The following is an 18,782-nucleotide window of genomic DNA, read 5'->3' on the forward strand; positions in this document are numbered from 1 at the left end:
TGGAACTGATTGGTACAAACGCCAGGGTCAAAAAATATCTTTAGTTTAATATAACCAGGAGAAACACACTTTATGGTTACAATTAAAGGCCATCTTTCATAGACTTGAAATTTATGCCAACAAAATTTTTTACAGCACATGAAGAAAGTAATCAAATTAAAAGTTCACAAAATACACCAAGACAAATTTAGCTACCATGGGATAAATATACATTTACTAGAAATAAAAAACACCTCACCTGCTTATGATCTCTTTCCAATTCTTCTATTATAAATGCTGATCTGAAAAAATAAAGAGTAACACTTCATTATACTTTTATCATTTAGGTAAAATACAAAACATTTTAATCATAACCGAAAATTTAAAAATATATTGCACACAAAATATATAAAATAAGTGTATTAAGGCAGAAAATCTATCATAAAAATATAACAGTATGTTTGTAATAGTACAGAAATAATCACTAATATGCTTGAATTAACTTTGATCAAAAAAGAAAAATAGTTATAACAGTGTGGCCACTCATATCAGGTTTAAGTTTCCCAGATTTTTCCAAGTAAAAATCTTTTCCAGGTCAGCATTTTTTTTTCTCTCATAAAGTCTAGGATGGGTACAATAAAAGTGTTAACATTATAAAGTATTTTATTTAAAATGTTATTTTTTTAAACATATTATCTTGAAAAAATAATTAAACTTAATTTATTACAGCATCTTAGCAAGAATGTGTTTATTTTTTTATATTTCTTGTTTTGGAATCGTATAAATTTAAAAGAAATTAAAATAGACGAAATTTTTATTTTATTTTTATGTATTTTAAATCCAGGTAGTTTATGCACCTCCATGGTAGAATCGCAGTGACACGGCGACATTGTCCATAACGTTACTTAGTTCTTGCAGAAAGACTTATCTTTTGAAAGGCAAAATATTTGTTCTTTTCTAGAGAAATTTACATGCAATACAGTAGGGAACCGATTATCCGGAACGATCGGGACCATCGCCATTCCGGATAACTGATTTTTCCGGTTTTCTGAATCGCTACAAAAAGCCGTTTTTTTATTGTTAAACCCAACTAAAAGAAATTTTTTTTGTGTGGAAATAATCTTAAAAAGAAGAAAAAAGGATGAAGTAATACACTAATGACTATTTCCGAAATGACGGTAAGGTAAACATCTTTAAAAAAAGAAGGAAAAATCGTAAAATCTTAGGAGGAAAAAAAAAAAGGCGAGAAAATTTATTGAATTTTGTTCCGGTTTTTTGATTTCCGGAACGGGTTCTGTACTGTATTTGAATCACGCAATTAGTTAATGACTTTTTGACGCACTCAAGCTACATCAATAATATTGTAAATTGATGCAATGCTTCGATTGTATTTTCTGCAGTTATCGACATTGACTTTCAGGTGTGTTTTAAATATCCCGACATATTTCAAACAATATGAAAGATTTTAATCATGCAATTGAGTATTTACTTTTTAAGGCAATAATCATACCAAATTTTCGGTATTTATTGCTATTGATTTCTCAATAGTTTTTAAATCCAATATTTTTTACAACAACCTAATCTCGAAACGAAACAAGCATTTGAGGAGTCTGATTCGCGTGATTTACTACTTAATGATTTTTAATTTTTTTTTATAGTAATGGTTATTTACAGAAGGCGAAGAAGAAAATCATTTGTGTCCACCCTCCCAACAAAAAGCAAGAATATCACCCATAATATTGGGATAAAAAATTATTACTTGTTCAATTAAATATATAGTTTTATTTGTATATACAGCACTTTTGTTATTTTAAATTAGTAATATACATGCTTGTTATCATTAAAATTATCTTGAAGAATGATAATAGTGCTAGAGAGTTTTTTCGCAGACAGTTCGAAAAACTTCGGCCACAGGGTTTTGCACACCAAATGGCAAATACAGAGTGACGAAATAATACCTTGGATAAGTATTGTTTAATATATTTTCATTAAACAAAAAAAAGTAATTCCAGGCGATCGTCCATAATTTTTTTCTTACTTATTTACATTTTAATATAAAGATATTTTATATTGTACTTTACCTAAACAGGGCGCTTTATAAATTTCATTGTTCACATTTTTTTAAACTAATATGTAAAGTCAAATAGTTAATATTCTTTGTTTTGAATTATTATTTTAGGAGATTATTTCGACAAATTCTTTAAATTTTACTCATTTTTTGTTTTATTTTCTTATTTTTCCATATGGTCTTTTTTTAAGTTTAGATTAGTTAATTGATTTTATTTTTACAACTGGAAGCCTGTACCTGTGGTGTGCAGACCAAAAAAAGAAAGTCATTTTCTTTCTTCCTAATAAACACACATGAATAATTTTATTTTCTATTATTCATCATTTAACAAATTTCCCATACATTCCTTAGTTTTTGCCAGTTTTTAGGGTAAAAGCAGAAACAGTTTCAGATATATAATCTCTAGAATGCAAGTAACATTTACTAACTTACCACGATCATTACGTAACACGAATTTTGAATCAAAAATCAAATATTTAAGAAAACAGTAAAATGAAATGTCAACACACAGTAGATTAGTAAAAGAACCCTTTTTTACTTAAAACGTTACAAAAAATCAAAATGAATTCAAGAAAATTAACATCAGTGCAACAATTTGTTAACAAGCATTGCTGTCTGAGATTGTAAGAAAATGTGTGATTGGTTGGCTTTGCTGAGAAAAAAGTAATCGATTCTATTAAATGGGAGTACAAAAGTTCTCAGTATAGGAGTGCAATATAAAATCTATAATTATTAATTTATAACCAACTAGTTTTTTGGAGAATTTTACAAAGTAGCCATGTTATAAAGGGAAGTAGAAATAATTGGAGATTGTTTTTCCTTAAGTGCAGTTTTTTGTTGTTAGCACTTAATTTTTTCTTTTTGTACATAAAAACAGTGATAAGGCGGGAACTAAAAGCATCTAAGAAATGCAAGAATTTAATTTTGCATGGCATAAGAATAATGTATGAAAAATAAAGGGATTTATAAAAAAAAATTGAGAAAATTTATTGTAATAATGGCTCATAAAACGATGGGAACACCACATGGATTTATGATGGTATTGAAAGAAACAGTGTTTCAAAAAGTGATTATTAAATGCATGTTTCAAATTTTGTGTGTCGCAATGTTACTAAAATTTTAAAAACATGATAAAATCAATTGCATTAACTGGAATAGGAAAAAAGAAGGTTCGAAAAATGGGTTTATGATGTTATTAAGCACTTTGAATATTGATTACTGAAATGTGCAATTCAAAATTTTTGGGTCTTAATATCATATAGAAAATTTATTCGATTTAATTACAGTCACATTTAATTATGTTCTCAAAAATAAAGTAAAACCTATCAGGTTAACCACTTGCTTAGTTGATTTCAGTCAGAAAAAACTAAATTATCTAAAAAAACTTTTTTTCTTCTAATCTATCGATATTTAAATTTGATCTAATAAACATAAAAAAATGGCATAAGCAAATACTTTAGAGCTCTTTCTTTCCTTCGTAAATGTTTTTTCCCCCAATATTCTTTAACTCTCCTCAAAACTCTTCCTTCGAAAACTTTAATGAACAAGTTTTGCTTGTTCATAAAATTATGGAGTTCTAAAATTTCAGAAATAATAAATCTGGTAGAATACACAAAAAAGAGCTATCATTTTGTACAATTTGTGATTGGTCAATAAGTCAAACTTGTTAAATTTAACTCAACAAGTTCCAATTATTAATTAAGTCACATTTAAAATCAAATAAACAAAAGAACATTAATAACACCGTTTAATATAATTTAGTATATTTCTCAGAAGAGCAAAATAAAAATATGCATTGCAACTAAGGTTAAATTCTAGGAATACAGGGTAAAGTAGCATGGTGTAATTTTATGAATACAGAAAAAAGTCATAAAATTACCTGCCCCCAACAGGAGACTAAAGGTGATTAAAAATTGTCTGTCAATCACCACTTTTTTTTGGTCAAAAATATATCCCTTGTGCTAAACATCTTTTTAACAAAAATGAAATTATTTTGAAAATCTTATAAAATTCTGAAAACTAATTTATTTCACACTAGTTTCTTAAAATATCTTTTGTTTAGAAATGAACATTGCAATGTTTACTATTATTTGACCAAACTGTCTTTATTTTTTTTTATAATTGCTTTTCGTGGAGTGCAATAATTTAGAGCAATTTTACTGTGACATACCAAGTACTTAGTAGGTACAATTGCAAAACTTTTGCATTCATCATGTTTAATAAAGGGAAAAGACTGGACTTCCCATAAGGTGTTGCATCAGGTTAGATATTTCTAAAAGGAAGAGGAATACTAGATAGTAACTTGGGAATTTACTTCAGATTACGTAAGGCTTTTTTGAAACAATGAAATTTTTTTTTTTTTTTTTACTGACTTATAAAAATGCATGAGAAATCACATTATTCTTCATGTGCTATTTACCCAGAAATTGCTTGGAAAATAAAAACATCTGTTTTAAAGATAAGATTTCCAGAATAGATTTTCATTTAATAGTTATGTTATATTTATGAAATTATTCAAGTAAACTGCACATAAAATGAAGTTAATTTATAATATATATATTTCTCTTACACGGTGACAAAGTAAAAAAAGCCCCATCACAACTCCCCGAATGGCAACGCTAGGAAATCGACCAATGATTGTCGCTAAAAATGTCACATGCCAAATCTAGCTGAGATGGCTCAACATATAGCGCTTTTAAAAACAGAAACTGAAATAACAAGAGAGAGCATAAGCTAGGCAGAAGTGAGTAGTCTTTGTCGATAAACCTCTATTTTAGTATTTTGTCGAAAGCGCTTTTTTTCTTCATAAATTTATATATTGCGAATTTATTTGACGATTTTTGATTTATATCACGAATTTATTTATTTTACTAGAATTTATTTGTTTATGCAGGTTTTTCCATTGCAATTCACTTATTTTCAATTTTTAATAGACTTAATTATAGCCAAAATTTTAACCTTTTTAAAGAGATATCAATTTTAGAAATTTTTTCTTAAGATTTTATACTATAGCACATTTCTAATAGGTTTAACGAATTACATGTCATTTATTTGAATTCATATTTATTTCAATGACTTAGTATTTACTAAAAAGATGTAATTTAAAAAAAAAAAAAAAAAAAAAAAAAGTTGTTATATGGATGTGAATGATTGTATTGAACTCTTAGAATTTTGTGCATTTGCAATGTACCTAAGCTAGTAGCGAGCGAAGCGTGCTTGGTTTGCGAAGCAAACTATATAAGATTGCGCAGCCCACTAGTATATATATAATATGATTTATGCATGTACCAAAAACTGCTAGTCTACCAACAAATGAAACAGACTTGTAAACTCAACTGCCTAACATAAGACCTAATTTTAAGTTTTATTGATTAAGCTATGAAATAATTTGATTCCTTTAACTAGAAGTTTTTAAATTAATTTTGTAGTTTTTCTTTTAATTCTTTTCTTAGTATATTCACATCTGCTAATGAACTCTTTTGAAATGTCAGGGTCCCGCTAAAAGAAGTAAGCTAGACTAGGGTTCCATAGCTGGAAAAAAAAATTGGGAAACTCTGACCTATAACATTATGATGTTATGCTTCAAAATACTTATTTGCAGTATAGAACTTGCTAATTAGGGGAAAAAAAAGCCCTTTTTGCAAACTCATTTGGTATGATCATTGTAATGATCATATGTTTATGCATAAATGGCATTATCACGTAAATAGGCACTTCACAATATTTTTGAAGAGAACAAAATCCCTCCCTCCTCAATTTTCTAGATACAGTTCCTCAGTTTAGGGTAACTAATTAGCTGGATTTTTTTTTTAAAATCTAAAAAATTAGATACTCACTTTTATTTAAAAAAAAATTTTGATGCAAACACAGGCTTAATAGCGGGTCAAAGAAAAAAAATCAAGACAGCTTTGTTCAGTATGCATAAACCAGATAACTTTTTTAAGAAAGGAAAAATACTAATTTTAAAAAAAAAAAACTAATTTACTTTACTTTAAGTAAAATAAAAGTAAATTTAATCATATAAGAATAAAAAAAAATACTAATTCTAACTTCAGAATTATTTTGCTTAGAACAAAAAATTTTCCAACATAATTTTATTAATAGTACACTGAACAACTCATATTAGTTTGAAATCAATATTTAAAAAAAAAAAAAAAAAAAAAAAACATCAACTATTCCCTTATATCAAATTCAATATTTAATTAAAATAGTCAAGATAAGACTTTCTTAATCAAATAAATTTAAAGTAGAATTTCAATAATTAACTACAAAACTCTACTGTACAAAATTTATTTCTGCAGTAGCATGTTGAAAATGATGAATTAGCAAGCATGATCCCTGAATTTATCATTTAAAAAATATATTCAGTAAAATGAGAGGATTGCTAAAAAGTTTGAAACAATGAATCCTTCAGGTATTGTATTTAGTGGACAGTTCCCCAAGTTCAAGACTCCCATATAATTAGTGGACAGTCCCCAAGTTTGATCAAATTTTATGATTTATACCAGGATCATTAGTAAAATCAAAAAGATACTGGATAGTAAATTAAAATATTTAGATTCTTCAAACTGCTTAATTTTTTTTTTAATCAGGAATATCAGGATTTTAAGTTTTTTCAAGATTTAAATAGTTCATAAGATCTAAACAAAAGCAGAATGGATACATAATTATAGAAACAGATTTTAGAAGTCAACTATTACTATAGTCTACAATAATATCTATTTGTTGATTCAATTTCAATTAAGTTGCTGAATAAGTATTACAGAAAGTTATCAGTCATTAATACCCTTAGAGAACATGAGTAAATTGTGACAAATTTTCGCTTTTTAAAATGGAAGCCTATTAATTTTATAAGGCAATACAATTATTAATTCAAGTCTTAAAAATTCTAATTAAAAGACTACAAACCAATAAAAAATTGTTTTTAATAATAAATCCTCATAACACATTTAATTTTGCAGCGTTTTTATAAAAGTTAATTTTAAATCATTCGTTTTTTCCTAGAGCAGGGGGATTGTGAGCCCCAGTCAAAATTCCAGAAAATTTCTTGAGTAAAAAAATAATAATAAATAAATAAAAAAGTTTAAACCGAAAAATTAGAAAAAAATTTAAACAAGGTTTCTCCCTTTTTCTCAATATTTCCTAGTTTACTTAAAATATATTTAAAATTTTACACATACCTATGATGACCCGGAGAAGCAATTGAAATTTACAAATATGTCTTTTTTTCTTGAGTTTGATTATAATAACTATTTACTGATAAAACATGAATATTAATCTTGAATATAAGCTTATAAAGTAGCTCTCTTATAAACAAATAAAATAAACTGTGTTTTTAAGTTCCACCTTTGAAAATTTGATTTCCGAAATCTTTTGTGATCACCGATTTTTGTAAACATCTGAACCTTCGATCTCCGGAAACTTCCGGATCACGGTTAGCGAAAAATCCGGATTTTTTCCGGAGCACAATTAGCCCTGCTAGAGATATATGATTTTTATAAATTATATGATCACTTTTCCTTAAGAAATCTGGATGTTGCAACAATAGAGAATTAAGTTTACCACCAGCTTTTACAAATAATATTTAATAATCAGTTAAAAAAGTTAAGAATTTAATGAGCAACAAACAATAAATTTTGCTACTTATAAGCTGTGGAGTATACATCCAAATTGCTGAAAATTTTTAAGAGGAAATTCATAAATGCTAGAAATATATCTACATCTAAGTTAAAGAAAAACACTAAATTAACATAATACCTACAAAAAGTGATACTGTTAACTTAAATTTCATCAAATCTTCAATAATATTTGTTTAGATTCAGATACCTAGAGGAGAAAAATTATTAACAGAAGGTTAATATCAGTTATTCACCATAAAATCTGGCAGAAAACAAACTATTGGCAAAAGAAAAAGGCTGGAAAACAAATTTTAAAATAACATTAAATCCTAAAAAATGTTAGTTTTTTGTTATAACTTAATAGTTTATGACAGCAAATTGATATAAAATCAGCACATAAACTCTTTCAGAATTCATAACATTCACTGAACCTAGAGTACTTACTGGGACCATGAACCATACTGGACCAAGAATTACCATTTTCTGACATCAATGAATTATTTGACAATGTTGGAACAACTGGATCAAATATCAGGAGAAATTTACCTTTTTGGAGGACTATCTTTTAAATGCAACTAACCCACATTTGGGTTACACACTGACAGCAAGAGGACTAACTCATGATCCGTCAACTACTGAGTATATTTTTTTCAGCACAATGTGGTAGGCACACGCTGGGTGTATTATTATTTAATATTACAGAAAAAATTCTTATCCCTTTCAGACAGTAAATTGACCAGGGGTCTGTCCAGGCCAAATTTACTACCGTTTGACGGTACCTTCACAAGTTAAACTTTAGGAAAAACTTTCACAAAACACTCTTTAAAAATTTTTTTTTTTGTATCCCTAAAGAAACGATAAATCCATATTTTTTTGTTAGTATTTTATTATAATTTTTTAATTTTTCACAAAATAGGTACCCCTCAGAAAAACCTAAATAGAACCCTGAATACTCCTACAATACTATAAAGACACAATCACGAGAAGAGATCATAATTATTACAATTCATAACAGTTGTTAGTCAATGATCCATTAGACCAGTAACTAATAAAATTGTATATATTTTTGTGATTCTTTTAGATTCCCTAAAACAAAAAGTAAAGTGAATAAATAAAAAATTTCAATACAGATAATGAATAATGTTTACAATTGTGATGAAACATGCTACTTTGTGGCAAAAACACAAATCAAAACATGAAAGCAAAAATCAAACCACTTCACACTGATAATTAACTTATTACAGATTGAGTCAAATTTAGGTGGTCTTCGAGCAACATTAATCTAGAGTTCTGTTTATATATGCCACTTAACAACTTAACATGCACCCGACAAATAAGCACTCAGCATCAAAATCAACATCTAAATTTAATTTTAGAATTGCATGCAAAAAAGTTATTTTTCCCTTGCTTTATTTTAATATGAAAATGTTATAACATGCTTCCAACTATCTGGTCTAATGAGATGGCAGATAAATAACTGAAGGACTAAGTTCCACTTCCTATCCCAATTAAAAACACTATGTTTTACATTAAGATATAAGAATTAATGCAAAAATATTTAATGTAGATTAACAAGCTACACAAATGTCAAAAGTTATAGATATGAAGAACATAGATAGGAAGAATCAATATGTATAGACGAAAACATTAATATTTTTTATTCTCCCAATATTTCCCACTTCAAGACAAATTTAACAATCATATGTTCAACAATTTTAATTCAGTATATAGTACAGAGGCTGGATAATTGTGGACTTACTGTACTGTTTACAAAATTATATTATTTAGCAGTACATAATTAAATTTCACATTAAGTTGATCACTCCAAAATCATTTGGGCCTCTCCCAAATTAATTTTTACATAGTGATTGAACCATTCCCAAAATGATCGATCGATTTGTCGAAAATGATCGACCGGGATAATATGCAAGAAAATTTTTTTCATCCATTAAAACAATATTAACATGGAACATTTACCCTTTCGCACCGACTGTCACATATACGTGCCAGCAAGAAACGCACTCACTACCCGGCCGACACATCGGTGTGCCAGAGCGTTTTCTCGTTCACCCCGGCCGTCACATATTTGTGCCAGTATCCTGGAACGTTTTAAAAAATAACCAGAAGATGGCATTGTATGTTTATATGGTTTCAGATACATGTAGCTTCGACCTTCTAGTCAAAATGAGAGTAGTATGACTCACATACACGTGGTTTTTAGGGGGAAGGATTGGAGGAGAAAAAAATGTTTTATGACGGCTCTTTAAATTCGCATGAGGTATTTGTTTACAAGAAAGTAGGGGATGTTGTTTTTTCTCTCACTACAACGTTGGGTATTTCGATTTGTGGTCCAGTTTTTAGTGCAACGTTAGTATTTTCAAATTTTTCATACAAAAATAGAATTTTAAGTCATATATTTAGTTTTCAGATATATAATGTTAAAAGTTATTAAATGGTTAGTACATAATGAAAATAAAGTGTCTAAAGAAATATGCCATTTATATATTCCATATGCCATTTATATATTCCACAGAACACTATTAAACAATTCGTTCATATTTCGGAAATTTCATGGGATTAGGCTTAACAGCAAAAAAACGCTTCGGCCCCAGAGAGAGACTGCCGGCCTCAGCGATAAGCGCACGTTTCCGCCTCCCGTCGCGAAAGGGTAAATGCAATATACCTTTTCAGATAAAAAATAATGGAATAAAAGTGACAAATGGCCTGTACGAAAAAGAATAATATTTTGTTTCAGCTCTAATGGTTCAATAATAAAATTAATATATTTCAACATAATGGAGCTTAATACAAAATACAATGAAAATATTTTAAAGGAATTTGGCATATTTTCAGTTAAAATATACAATAAAAATTTGTCTACACTGATAACAAATAAATAAATAAAAAAAAATAATTCTAAAAAGCAGTTTGAATTATCCTTTTAATTGTTGCAAGTATAATGATTTCTAACAAGAATAAAAGTTTTTGTCGAAATGCAATCTGTAAACATTTAAATGTTATGCATTTATGAAAAAGTTTCACAATAGCAAACTTAAAAAGCATTGAAATTCAAAAATAAGAAAATTTAATGTTTTTTAGTTTCAATCTAAAATTATTAATATAAATAAAAAAGAAAAGTTAAAAAAAGAAAAGATAAATAAAAATATTAGGTGTAAACTAGCAAACCCTGTTATAACTTAAAACAAAAAATTAGACAAAGAAATTATTCCTTCTTTGAATAGAAAGAATAAATAATCTTTTAAACGAGCATGTAAAAAAAGTTAGATTTAAATGATTTAATAGCTAAAAGATTCTTGATTCATTCAATTAAATATTAAAACTCAGCAAAAATACACTGAAGGAAATGTAATATATCAATTAGTAGAGCAATGACTACCAACCTACCAACTTTACAGCATTAGAAATTACAAAGCTTGAAAATATATTTAAAAAATATTGTCTATTTTTTAATAATTTGATTAAATTATTAAAAAAGATTTTAAACAATTTTGAAATAAAAATAGAGTATTGTAGCAAAAAACATTTAAAAGAGTGTAAAATAGTGTAGAAACATTAATTCTTTATCTTTAACATTTTCTTTGCAATTAATGACATTAAGTTCAATTGTTCTACAGACCCATATTCTTAATGCTGTAACACGGAACTTGGGAAACAATTATTAAAGTTACAAATTAAACAATAAAAATTCGAATTAAAAAAAATATATATAATTTTTTTTTTCTTCATAAATATATTTAATAGTTTTTATAACTTAGATTAGTTCCAAAGTCTTTCTTTTACTTCGTTTCTCTTTATTTTAATGCTATGCAATATTAAAAAACGCAATTTATGGATGACCCCTCAGTATATTATGAGGATTCTTTGATTGCAGTTATTTTAAATCAGGGTGCACAGCTTAATCTTTCTACAGAAAACAAGCACCTTTTAAGTATTTTTTAAGCACCCAAAATATATTTTTAAACACTATATACATTAACAAAATGCAAAATAATTCTCAAAGACTTTACATGCTTATGACAAACAGAGCAGAGTTGTGCATTTTCTCACCGAACCCAGCTTAGTATATGCACATGCAGACTCCAAACATGTAAAATGATTGACATTTTTATATTATCATTATCGATGGACCAACGGTACGCCGTAATAGATTGTGGTTACATAAATTGTGAAGACATGGTTAAAGAAAAAGAATCTCATTTTCGAAAAGGAAAAATGAAGCACTTTTTAAAAATGCCCTATGAAAAAACCACCTTTAAAGGCTTTTAAAAAACGAAAATAAGCACCTTTAAGCACTTTTTAAAAATGCTACGCACGATGTAAATTAATTATATAAAGAGATAAATTCAAATTTTTAGAACAAATTCAACTCCATTTCATCTTACAAATATACTAACTATATGTATAAGACCCTTTATTTTTCCTTATAAAATCATAAGAAATTTCATTGAATCAAATTCCGAAACAGAAAAGAATTTAAGCTTCAGGATAAAAATCACATGGAGAAAAAAAAAATATTAATCAAAGGAATGGGAAAAATGATTAAAAAAATTAATTTGATTTTTAGAAATTTTAAATCAGATTTTTCCCTTATTTTAATCAAAGCTCTGATAAAGTGTCTTACAATGCTTCAAATATAATGACAATATTCAAATAAAATACTTGCTATTTCTAACTAAAATTTTCATCATTTATTTCTAACTAAAATCCTTAAGAATGTGAAAAGACCAAATTTTAAATTTAACAGCAAACAATTTATTTAATAAGTAAAAGAAATTTAGGCCGGGAAACAATTAAAAAAAAAAAAAAATTCCTTGAAGAGAATATGATCTTTAACAATTATTTATATGCATATTAACTACAAATTTAGCAAGATAATAGTATGCATTTTGATAAACAGCATATTATTTTTACATACATCTAAGGATAAATTGTGTAAAATATCACATAATTTTGATTTACAAATAGCAGGGCTTGAAGTTAACAATGACTCATTGAAAGAGCATTGAAATTTGGCTTGGATCCCTATGAAATAAATTGTTTCCAGACCAACAATAAAAATAAAGGGTATGGTGTTTTAGCTTTATGACTTTGTCTTTGTCACGGTTCTTGTGACAAAACAGCTTATTTCATTATACAGTGCTCTCGTCATTAGTCTGTATCCCGCGTTTCGGCGAAACTCTGCTTTATGTCACTACTACTACAAAATAAATTCTGTCTTCACATAATCATAAAATAATTAGCTAACAAAAACTTATGAAATAAAAGTGAGAAATAACTACATTCTTTTAAAAGATCTTTTGATTCAAATTTATAATTTTATCAAAAAATCTGACAGATCTATTTGTTTTTTGTTAAGTATGTAGATAACAAGTCCTAAACTTTTTCATAAACAAATTCATTATTAAATTACAATTTTTAAAACATTCTCCTTTCATACACTGATATTTGTAAAAAATTTTATTGCTCATATCAAGCAAAATTTTCTTTGTTATGTTATTGTTTTTTTAACTTGTTATAAACAAAGAAAGTTTAACTTGTTCTGGAAGGTATTAAGAAATATATTTAATAGTAATCAGAATTAAACTAATAACATTGCATATTTTTAAATTCTAAACCTTTGGGAAAGGAGTATGTCAATGCAAGGTTGCCATTTAGTCCAGGAGAAACCTTTTTCTTCCAGAACACAAGAAGCTGGAAAAATGGCCCAAGTAATAGGACGGAATGAAACAAATTGGACAAAATGGAATAAACTAAAATGTAACCATAATATTTTTTGCAATAATTACTACAACAATAGCTTAACTTTAAAAATAATTAAATCTCATGTAGTACCAAAAAAAGTTTTTCAGACCTACTTTTCTAATTTTTTCCTTCATTTTTAATGTAGAAAAATAAAATCCATCTCTCAATATTTAAGAATCAGAGTATTCAGACTTAACAATTGATTATAAGATTAGTATAATATTTGTAGGGATGAACTCTAAGTGCAATTTGCAATGGTGCATAGATTTAGTATGTGATTTATAAAGTAAGTAATGATCCCAGAAGCAGAAAGTGCCTAAAACTGTGACGTACGTCGCAGAACAAACGCAGTCCTGCAGAACAATTTGTATCTTGAATAAGTGACAGCATTTCCCCCCCTGTTTCTAAAAGATGGAGATGAAGAAGTTGTTGGAACAACAAACCAGCAAATGTTTGTGTTTGCACATGGTGCATCATCTGGGCACTTGACCCTCCAATTTTTAAGGCAGCCCTCATTTTAATGTTCGGACCTTCATATCATAGGCATTTTATCAATAATTCATCATCATCATTAACAAAAGTAACAAATCAAGAATGCTTGCCTAGGTTTAAAAAATAATGTAGTGTATCTGTGCATGATCTTGTATTTTAATAAATGAAATTATAGTATTTTAACGTGAAGTTGACTTTTTTTCGCTGTGAAATGCTTGCAGAACATTTGAAAATATTCTGCTTATGGGGTAATGATATAATTAAATTTTGATTTCAAAATTTTATAAAATTAGGTTTGACTATATTCATATAAATAAAACAGATATTTTATGTAAATAATTAATAAACTATTATATGTAAATGAACTATTTTAATTTTTCGATAAATTCATAAACTTATTTTTTTGCTGCTTTTTAAGTTTTTATTTAATAAATACAGATATAAAATAACTTAGGAATTAATATTATAACAAGAGTGTAATTTTAAATTGTTTAAATAATGGTTTTCATATTAGATATCTCTTTTTGGAATAGTTTTTTTTCACTTGGGTTAAAAGAAAACTATTTTTTTATATCCACTTTGCAAGAAACCATTATAATGTCTAAAAAAATAAAACAAACAATTTTCATAATTTATTCAATCATAAGTGTGCATAATTACTTAGGAAAATAAGGATAACAAATCACATTATAAAAGGGATATGGCACACGTTAGAAACCAGTTGTACTACATGCAAATTTAAATTTATCTGCAAATTTTTTGTACGTGAATACACTACACAAATTAAGTTATCAATCATGCGTGATGAAAGCGGTCTTCAAAAATTCATAAAAGTAAAATTAACTGAAACTAATAGGGTGACCTGGAGTAATTCCTGATCAAAAAATGCAAACATCTATTTTGTAAGAAAACTATTCAAGATAGAATTATAATATTTACTGGAAGTTTGAGGCTATATGAGATGAGTCCTAGGCTACCTTGTTTGTTTTGTTTGAAAATCTAATTAGAATTTAATATATTTTAAAATTTTTAGAGATCAGGAATTACCCCTTCTCTTGATCCTTTCTGGGATAATTACTGATCACCAGTTTTAATCATAAAGGGACTGTTTAAAAATAAGTATACAGTGGTAATTAACAAATAAGACATCAAGATCAATCAAATAAACCAAAAATATATGTTTAAGCAGCTAATAAAACGATTCATTTAAAAAGCAGAAATAAAGGTTAACACTTTAAAATATCCAAAAATCTTTGTATCGTGCCATACATTTTAGGCAAGCAGCCAACTCATTCTCATGTTCTGCTGGAATATAAGAAAGAGTTCCCACATGGGTAACTTTTGCTGGATTTTGTAACTTCCTTAAAGAGAGTGCAAAGTTAAGTAAGGTATGTCAACAGCTCTGGCAGCAGCTCTCACATTGAAATTTTCATTTCCAATCATTAAAAGAAATTTACTAATTAAGAAATCTTAATTACTAGTACTAATCTTGCTTTCCAGAAGCTTAGTATCCTTTTTAGGCTTATAATTTCTCACCATATTTATATTAGGCTAATTTATAAACTTAAAAATTATTCCAACAATGTACACACATAAAATTAAGATAGAAGCAAGGCAAGACAAATCTGAACACATTTGTCTAGCATACAGTTAAAAACAAATTTTGTGATTAAATTGAGTTAAAATATATTTTATAGTCATTCAACTTGATAAATATGAATTGTTACTTAAGAAAAGACAATGATCAGGAATTACTCCAGTGATCAATAATTACCCCACGTGTAGGGGGCAACATTCGATATAGTTTCCTATAATCAATTATAATGTTTACAGTAGATGTGAAACAATTAAATAAGAGCTAACACAATTTTCATATCAAAGAAAAAGAAAGTAACTCAAAATATTTATTATTAAGAGAAGGAGGGAGATCTTTGCAGAAACGTGCACTTTTTGAAACCCATCTTTGAAATGGAAAATACAGAAAGCAGTTTAAAAGATACTTATTTTGTTAGATTAAACAAAAAACTATTATTAAGCAAATGTAGTTATACCTTAGTAAAGCGTACAAGCATTCTTGTCCATGTCTCAAATTTAGAAAAAAAATGATTTTTTTTCAAATAAAACTTAGGTGATCATTATTTACCCCAGAAACAAAGTGATCGGGTCACCCTACCATACAAATTTCATAAAAAATTTTGAAAAAATTTTCTTGTGTGAAAATTTTTTAATAAAATTGGAAAAGCATTATAAATTAGATAATTTATAACAATACTAATCACTTAATCACATTTTTGGAAGATTTAAACTTCCCCAGTTTTTTTTCTTTTCAGTGCCCTCTCTTAAAGGAATAGGTTTTTTTCTAGAAGAAATCTTTGGAAGAGTCAGAAATTGCTAAGTAAAGACTTGACCAAAAGGCATGAAATTTTCAAATTTAACCAATATTGATAAATCATGCATCTTAAAAGCTTGAAATGTACAGTTCGAGTACTTAAAGAATTATCCCCCACAGACTCTGGAATTGTTGACTACAATGGAAACAAGAAAGAGTACAAAAAAAAAAAAAAAAAAAAAAAATAGATGTCAATACTTTTGCATACCCCTGTGAAGACATGTCCAGAATATTTACTCAACACTCCTAGCTGCTTGAAATGGTTCAACCTAGTGACCATAGTCACCACCAATACTCCAAACAATTGGAGAGGAATTTTTTAAATAGATATTTAAATACTAGGTTGCTTGATTCTTAAAATTTATATGAAACGAATTTTTGGTTGAAAAAGTGTGGTAATAATTTTAAGAAATGAGCGAATTTAAGGTTACCAAAGTAATATTTTTTTCAAACTTAGCAATATTTAAAAAAAAAAAAAAAATCTTCTGGTCCTCTTAAAGTTAGCAATAAATAGAATGCCTTCAAGACCAAACAATTTTTTAAGAAATTACTATTACAGACACAACTATAGCAAAGAATTTAGTAAAAATATTACTGTTATCAAATGGATTTTTAAATCCAACAAAGAATCAAGCACGAAATATCTAAAATTTGTAGAAATATAGATGCGGAATTTAAAGAGAAAGAAATTACTGAATATTCATTAAATCAAAAAAATAAATTGAACTTAATAAAAAAAACATCCCTATAAACTATCTAAAATGCCTACATAATTCAGGACTATAATTTATATGATTATATTGATTTTTATTTTATTTATTAAGTTCACAACTAAATAAGATAAGACAGCATTAACTCCAGTATTTACAATATTTGCATTACATTAAACCAGTATTCCCCAACCTTTCTATCACAGAGGACCCGCCAGCGTCTGACAATTTTACTGCGGCCCGCGGAGGGGCGTTGATTGTTTATATATTAGATTATTTTGATTTATTAATTTAACATTTAATTGTATTTAAACATGCCTTCAAAATAAAATACAGTTACAACAAAATATAAATATAAAGTGATTTAACATTTTAACTCACTAGAACGTTAAATCAAAGATAACCCTGAGCATTTTTCCTTGGAATTAAAGACGGTTCCATCTGGGGGTAATCATAGACAATGCTACATTAAACATTTAAAAATTTATATCACTACCTTTGGGGTGCCCCCTATTTTAAAAAAAATTTTTTTTTTAGTGGAACACGTATATTTTTAATTTGGGGTATAAACCTAGGAATTTAAATTCAGTTTCAATGAAATGGACAACCAGGTGCAATTTGATCTACGAACCGGTATCGGTTCGTGGGCCAGGGGTCTAAACCTATTAGTCACTTTCAGAAATAATCTTACACGAGAAAGAGATACAGAAAATATGTAGGAAATCAAAGAGGGCAAATAAATTTAGCTTTCTAGAAAATCAAAAGGCATAGAAAAACAATTTCTTCAAACCTGTTTATGGGTGAAGAAAACCCCTGTGGCAGAATGGTAATGAGACGGCGACATTGTTGCAGAACAGAACGTTACCAAGTACTTGCAGAAAGATATTTCCTTTGAGGAGTAAAAAGTATTTTTTTTCTCTGCAGAAACTTTCTTAGTATTTTATCTTTTTTTCAGAATTATATTCAAATGATGCTCTATTCGTGCACCCGCAAGGAAAAAAAATGTTTTTTTTTTATTCTCATTTGAGAACAATGAAAAATAAAGATTAACAAAGTAAAAAATTTGGTTTTCGTTTCTGCAGAAAATTTTGGTATAATTTTCTTTAATACAATAATTATTATTGATTTCCAAATAGTTTTAAAATCCAATATTTTTAATATATTATTTACTACAACTGAATCTTGATATAAAAACAAGCATTTAGTAACCCTTTTCTAAAGAGTCCGATCTATTGCTGTGGATATAACGATTTTTAAATATTTTTTTTTATAAAATGAAATGATGATTTACAAAATGTGAAAAAAGAAATAATTAGTGTGTTTCTCCCCCTACAAAATGTGAGAATATAAGAATAATAAAATATATTACACACATAATTAAACAATTATTTTATTTGATCCAAAAAGTTTTTTTTCTCTTTCGTGAAGTTGATGCTTTTGTTACTTTAATTTAGTAACAAGTGTATTTGTTATTTTTAAATGCATCTTGCAGAAAGGTCACCACAAACCACAGGGATAAGAAGTTTAATTATAGAAACATTAGACAGTGCTATTGGAATTTTTTCCCCTCATACCATTAGATTATTATCAACTAGAACAGCATTTCCCAAACTTTTGTGTACCCTTTCTAAATTTTTTGTAAAGCTGTGTACCACTAATACAAAATGAATGTATTTTTTACTGTAAAAAAATTGCCCAAAAGTTAAAAATCACAACCGGCTATTGATACCCCTAATTATTAACTGCTAACTCTGCAAAAAATA

At 27.4% G+C, this 18,782-nt stretch overlaps 2 protein-coding genes across 6 annotated transcripts in view; both read right to left on the reverse strand.

The window, feature by feature from the left end:
• Window positions 1–18,782, reverse strand: part of LOC122268257 (uncharacterized) — a 34,546-nt gene that overhangs the window by 13,834 nt on the left and 1,930 nt on the right. The window contains exons 2-3 of one of the 3 annotated variants that reach the window (XM_087165772.1): window positions 7,809–7,873; window positions 239–281 (exon numbers count right to left, since the gene is read on the reverse strand). The gene's annotated coding sequence lies outside the window, so the exon portion shown is untranslated. Of the gene's footprint in view, window positions 1–238; window positions 282–7,804; window positions 7,874–18,782 lie in introns of all 3 variants that reach the window. The other 2 variants (XM_087165773.1, XM_087165774.1) reach the window with 2 other exon arrangements.
• Window positions 1–18,782, reverse strand: part of LOC107456286 (uncharacterized) — a 30,718-nt gene that overhangs the window by 10,006 nt on the left and 1,930 nt on the right. Inside the window, exons 2-3 of one of the 3 annotated variants that reach the window (XM_016074116.4) lie at window positions 7,809–7,873; window positions 239–281 (exon numbers count right to left, since the gene is read on the reverse strand). The gene's annotated coding sequence lies outside the window, so the exon portion shown is untranslated. Of the gene's footprint in view, window positions 1–238; window positions 282–7,804; window positions 7,874–18,782 lie in introns of all 3 variants that reach the window. The other 2 variants (XM_016074117.4, XM_016074118.4) reach the window with 2 other exon arrangements.

Source organism: Parasteatoda tepidariorum, chromosome 6 (genome assembly GCF_982258835.1).
Source record: "Parasteatoda tepidariorum strain Cologne lab strain chromosome 6, Ptep-v5.0, whole genome shotgun sequence".
In the NCBI taxonomy this organism is placed as follows: domain Eukaryota; kingdom Metazoa; phylum Arthropoda; class Arachnida; order Araneae; family Theridiidae; genus Parasteatoda; species Parasteatoda tepidariorum.